We start from the raw sequence: 6519 nt of genomic DNA on the forward strand, positions 1-6519 counted from the left end.
CAAATATTTTCTCCCATTCTGAGGGTTGTCTTTTCGTCTTGCTTATGGTTTCCTTTGCTGTGCAAAAGCTTTTAAGTTTCATTATGTCCCATTTATTTATTTTTGTTATTTCCATTTCTCTAGGAAGTTGGTCAAAAAGGATCTTGCTGTGATTTATGTCATAGAGCGTTCTGCCTATATTTTCCTCTAAGACTTTTATGGTGTCTGGCCTTACATTTAGGTTTTTAATCCATTTGAATTTATTTTTGTGTATGGTGTTAGGGAGTGTTCTAATTTCATTCTTTTACATGTAGCTGTCCAGTTTTCCCAGCACCACTTATTGAAGAGGCTGTCTTTTCTCCATTGTATACTCTTGCCTCCTTTATCAAAGATAAGGTGACCATATGTGCATGGGCTTATCTCTTGGCTTTCTATCCTGTTCCATTGATCTATATTTCTGTTTTTGTGCCAGTACCATACTGTCTTGATTACTGTAGCTTTGTAGTATAGTCTGAAGTCAGGGAGCCTGATTCCTCCAGCTCCGTTTTTCTTTCTCAAGATTGCTTTGGCTATTCGGGGTCTTTTGTGTTTCCATACAAATTGTGAAATTTTCTTGTTCTTGTTCTGTGAAAAATGCCATTAGTAGTTTGATAGGGATTGCGCTGACTGCTTTGGGTAGTACAGTCATTTTCACAGTGCTGATTCTTCCAATCCAAGAACATGGTATATCTCTCCATCTGTTTGTATTATCTTTAATTTCTTTCATCAGTGTCCTATAGTTTTCTGCATACAGGTCTTTTTCTCCTTAGGTAGGTTTATTCCTAGCTGTTTTATTCTTCTTGTTGCAATGGTAAATGGGAGTGTTTCCTTAATTTCTTTTTCAGATTTTTCATCACTAGTGTACAGAAATGCAAGAGATTTCTGTGCATTAATTTTGTATCCTGCTACTTTTACCAAATTCATTGATTAGCTCTAGTAGTTTTCTGGTAGCATCTTTAGGATTTTCTATGTATAGCATCATGTCATCTGCAAACACTGACAATTTTATTTCTTCTTTTCCAATTTGGATTTCTTTTTTGTCTCTGATTGCTGGGGCTAAAACTTCCAAAACTATGTTGAATAACAGTTGTGAGAGTGGGCAACCTTGTCTTGTTCCTGATCTTCATGGAAATGATTTCAGTTTTTCACCATTGAGAATGATGTTGGCTGTGGGTTTGTCATATATGGCCTTTATTATGTTGAGGTAACTTCCCTCTATGCACACTTTTGGAGGGTTTTTTATCATAAATGGTGTTGAATTTTGTCAAAAGCTTTTTCTGCATCTATTGAAATGATCATATGGTTTTTCTCTTTCAATTTGTTAATATGGTTTATCACATTGATTGATTTGCATATATTGAAGAGTCCTTGCATTCCTGGGATAAACTCCACTTGATCATGGTGTATGATCCTTTTAATGTGCTGTTGGATTCTGTTTGCTAGTATTTTGTTGAGGATTTTTGCATCTATGTTCATCAGTGATATTGGCCTGTATTATTTTTTGTGTGTGACATCTTTGTCTGGTCTTGTTATCAGGGTGATGGTGGCCTCGTAGAATGAATTTGGGAGTGTTCCTCCCTCTGCTCTATTTTGGAAGAGTTTGAGAAGCATAGGTGTTAGCTCTTCTCTAAATGTTTGATAGAATTTGCCTGTGAAGCCATTTGGTCCTGGGCTTTTGTTTGTTGGAAGATTTTTAATCACAGTTTCAATTTCAGTGCTTGTGATTGCTCTGTTCATATTTTCTGTTTCTTCCTGGTTCAGTCTTGGAAGGTTGTGCTTTTCTAAGCATTTGTCCATTTCTTCCAGGTTGTCCATTTTATCGGCATATAGTGCTTGTAGTAATGTCTCATGATCCTTTGTGTTTCTGCAGTGTCAGTTGTTACTTCTCCTTTTTCATTTCTGATTCTATTGATTTGAGTCTTCTCCCTTTTTTTCTTGATGAGTCTGGCTAATGGTTTATCAATTTTGTTTATGTTCTCAAAGAACCAGATTTTAGTTTTATCGATCTTTGCTATCGTTTCTTTCATTTCTTTTTCATTTATTTCTGATATGATCTTTATGATTTCTTTCCCTCTGCTAACTTTGGGGTTTTTTTGTTCTTCTTTCTCTAATTGCTTTAGGTGTAAGGTTAGGTTGTTTATTTGAGATTTTTCTTGTTTCTTGAGGTAGGATTGTATTGCTATAAACTTCCCTCTTAGAACTGCTTTTGCTGCATCCCATAGGTTTTGGGTTGTCGTGTTTTCACTGTCATTTGTTTCCAGGTATTTTTTGATTTCCTCTTTGATTTCTCCCGTGATCTCTTGGTTATTTAGTAGTGTATTGTTTATCCTCCATGTGTCGGTATTTTTTACAGTTTTTTCCCTGTAATTGATATCTAGTCTCATAGCATTGGGGTAGGAAAAGATACTTGATACGATTTCAATTTTCTTAAATTTTCCAAGGCTTGATTTGTGAGCCAAGGTATGATCTATCCTGGAGAATGTTCCACGAGCACCTGAGAAGAAAGTGTATTCTGTTGTTTTTGGATGGAATGTCCTATAAATATCAATCAAGTCCATCTTGTTTAATGTGCCATTTAAAGCTTGTGTTTCCTTATTTATTTTCATTTTGGTTGATCTGTCCATTGGTGAAAGTGGGGTGTTAAAGTCTCCTACTATGATTGTGTTACTGTTGATTTTCCCTTTTATGGCTGTTAGCATTTGCCTTATGTATTGAGGTGCTCCTATGTTGGGGTCATAAATGTTTACAATTGTTATAGCTTCTTCTTGGATTGATCCCTTGATCATTACGTAGTGTTCTTCTTTGTCTCTTGTAATAGTCTTTAAAGTGTATTTTGTCTGGGGCTTCCCCGGTGGCGCAGTGGTTGAGAGTCCGCCTGCCAATGCAGGGGTCACGGGTTCGAGCCCTAGTCTGGGAAGATCCCACATGCCGCGGAGCAACTAGCCCCGTGGGCCACAATTACTGAGCCTGCACGTCTGGAGCCTGTGCTCCACAACAAGAGAGGCCACGATAGTGAGAGGCCCGCGCACTGCGATGAGGAGTGGCCCCCAGTTGCCACAACTAGAGAAAGCCCTCGCACAGAAACGAAGACCCAACACAGCCAAAGTAAAATAAAATAAATAAATAAATAAGGCAAAATTCTTTTTTTTTAAAAAAAAAGTGTATTTTGTCTGATATGAGACTTGCTACTCCAGCTTTCTTTTGATTTCCATTTGCATGGAGTATCTTTTTCCATCCCCTCACTTCCAGTCTGTATGTGTCCCTAGGTCTGAAATGCATCTCTTGTAGACAGCATATGTACAGGTCTTGTTTTTGTATCCATTCAGCCAGTCTTTGTCTTTTGGTTGGAGCACTTAATCCATTTACATTTAAGGTAATTATCGATATGTATGTTCCTGTTATCATTTTCTTAATTGTTTTGGGTTTGTTATTGTAGGTCTTTTCCTTCTCTTGTGTTTCCTGCCTAGAGAAGTTCCTTTAGCATTTGTTGTAAAGCTGGTTTGGTGGTGATGAATTCTCTTAGCTTTTGCTTGTCTGTAAAGGTTTTAATTCCTCCGTTGAACCTGAATGAAATCCTTGCTGGGTAGAGTAATCTTGGTTGTAGGTTTTTCCCTTTCATCACTTTAAATATGCCCTACCACTCCCTTCTGGCTTGCAGAGTTTCTGCTGAAAGATCAGCTGTTAACCTTATGGGGATTCCCTTGTTTTTTTTTTTACCTTGTAGGTTATTTGTTGCTTTTCCCTTGCTGCTTTTAATATTTTTTCTTTATATTTAATTTTTGATTGTTTGATTAATATGTTTTGGCATGTTTCTCCTTGGATTTATCCTGTATGGGACTCTCTGAGCTTCCTGGACTTGATTGACTATTTCCTTTCCCATATTAGGGAAGTTTTCAACTATAATCTCTTCAAATATTTTCTCAGTCCCTTCTTTTTTTTTTCTCTCTTCTTCTTCTAGAATCCCTATCATTTGAATGTTGTTGCACTTAATGTTGTCTCAGCGGTCTCTGAGACTGTCCTCAATTCTTTTCATTCTTTTCTCTTTACTCTGCTCTGCAGTAGTTATTTCCACTATTTTATCTTCCAGGTCACTTATCCGCTCTTCTGCCTCAGTTATTCTACAATTGATTCTGTCTAGAGAATTTTAAATTTCATTTATTGTGCTGTTCATCATTGTTTGTTTGCTCTTTAGTTCTTCGAGGTCCTTGTTAAATGTTTCTTGTATTTTTTCCATTCTATTTCCAAGATTTTGGATCATCTTTACTATCATTACTCTGAATTCTTTTTCAGGTAGACTGCCTGTTTCCTCTTCATTTGTTTGGTCTGGTGGGTTTTTACCTTGCTCCTTCATCTGCTGCGTATTTCTCTGTCTTCTCATTTTGCTTAACTTATTGTGTTTGGGGTCTCCTTTTCACAGGTTGCAGGTTCATGGTTCCCGTTGTTTTTGGTGTCTGCCCCCAGTGGGTAAGGTTGGTTCAGTGGGTTGTGTAGGCTTCCTGGTGGAGGGGACTGGTGCCTGTGTTCTGGTGGATGAAGCTGGATCTTGTCTTTCTGGTGGGCAGGTCCACGTCTGGTGGTGTGTTTTGGGATGTCTGCAAACTTATTATGATTTTAGGCAGCCTCTCTGCTAACGGGTGGGGTTGTGTTCCTGTTTTGCTAGTTGTTTGGCATAGGGTGTCCAGCACTGGAGCTTGCTGGTCGTTGAGTGCAGCTGGGTCTTAGCGTTGAGACAGAGATCTGTGGCAGAGCTCTCACCAATTGACATTATGCTGGGTCAGGAGGTCTCTGGTGGTCCAATGTCCTGAACTCGGCTCTCCCACCTCAGAGGCTCAGGCCTGACACCTGGCCGGAGCACCAAGACCCTGTCAGCCACACAGCCAGGTACGTGGGGGAGTTTCTTGCCTATTGGGAAGTCTGAGGTCTTCTGCCAATGTTCAGTAGGTGTTCTGTAGGAGCTGTTCCACATGTAGATGTATTTTTGATGTATTTGTGGGGAGGAAGTTTATCTCCACATCTTACTCCTCTGCCATCTTGAATGTCCTCTTCCTCCTTCCTTTATAAGGTTGAATAATATGCCATTATATGTATATACCATGTTTTGTTTATCCATGGACACTTGGGTAGTTTCTACCTTTTGACCATTGTGAATAATGCTGCTCTGAACATGGGTGAACAACTATCATTTCGAGTCCTTGCATTTGGATATACACCCAGAAGTGGAATTGCTAGTTCATACAGTAATTCCATTTTTTATTTTTTGAGGAACTGCCATACTGCATTTCCACAGCATGTATTTTTATGTATTTGTGGGGAGGAAGTTTATCTCCACATCTTACTCCTCTGCCATCTTGAATGTCCTCTTCCTCCTTCCTTTATAAGGTTGAATAATATGCCATTATATGTATATACCATGTTTTGTTTATCCATGGACACTTGGGTAGTTTCTACCTTTTGACCATTGTGAATAATGCTGCTCTGAACATGGGTGAACAACTATCATTTCGAGTCCTTGCATTTGGATATACACCCAGAAGTGGAATTGCTAGTTCATACAGTAATTCCATTTTTTATTTTTTGAGGAACTGCCATACTGCATTTCCACAGCAATGCACCATTTTACATTCCCACCACAAGAGTTCTAATTTCCCACATCCTCACCAACACTTATTATCAGTTTTCTTTTTCTTATAATAGCCATCCTAATGGGTGTGGGGTGGTATCTCATTGTAGTATTTATTTATTTACTTACTTACTTAGTTATTTATTTAGCTGCACTGGGTCTTAGTTGCAGCACGCGGGGTATTCATTGTGGCATGTGGGCTCTTTAGTTGCAGCATGCGGGCTCTTAGTTGTGGCACACAGGATCTAGTTTCCTGACCAGGGATTGAACCCGTGTCCCCTGCATTGGCAGGCAGATTCTCAACCACTGCGCCACCAGGGAAGCCCCAGAGCCTCCTCTTAATGCCCCCGCCAGGCACAGACTCAGGCCCCGCCTCCTCTGCTGGCCTCCCAAGGCACCTCAGACTGATAAATGAAACCTGCAACAGCAGCTAGACAAGAAATAACCAAATGCAGAAAGGAGGGAGGGGAAGGCCAACTAAGAGGATAAACAAATAGCCTCCAATTCTCTCAATCCAGTCCTTACTAAATTGGGCACAAAATATAAGTGCCTCAAATCCAAATGTGAAGTGATTCATATGAATTTCACCTTTGAACTTCACAAAGGGAATGTGTCTTTGCACATTCTAGGAGCATCCTCCCTGCATCCCCTCACAATGGAACGGCAGCAGAAAGGACCAGAAGACATAAGAAAAAGAGGGGCCTGGAAGGATGGTAGGTCCGGTGCAAGCAGCCTTTGGGGAGCAGAAATGTGTCTGGGGGAAGAAGCAGGAAGAGTGATTGCTCCCCCAGCACATTCTCCAGAGGTGGAATTTTAGAACGATAGTGTAATAAGTAAGTTGATGTTAAAAAGGCAATTGCAGCCATGATGAAAAGTTGTGT

The sequence above is a fragment of the Lipotes vexillifer genome, unplaced genomic scaffold (assembly GCF_000442215.2).
Source record: "Lipotes vexillifer unplaced genomic scaffold, Lipotes_vexillifer_v1.1 scaffold3365, whole genome shotgun sequence".
NCBI classification, from domain to species: Eukaryota; Metazoa; Chordata; class Mammalia; order Artiodactyla; family Lipotidae; genus Lipotes; species Lipotes vexillifer.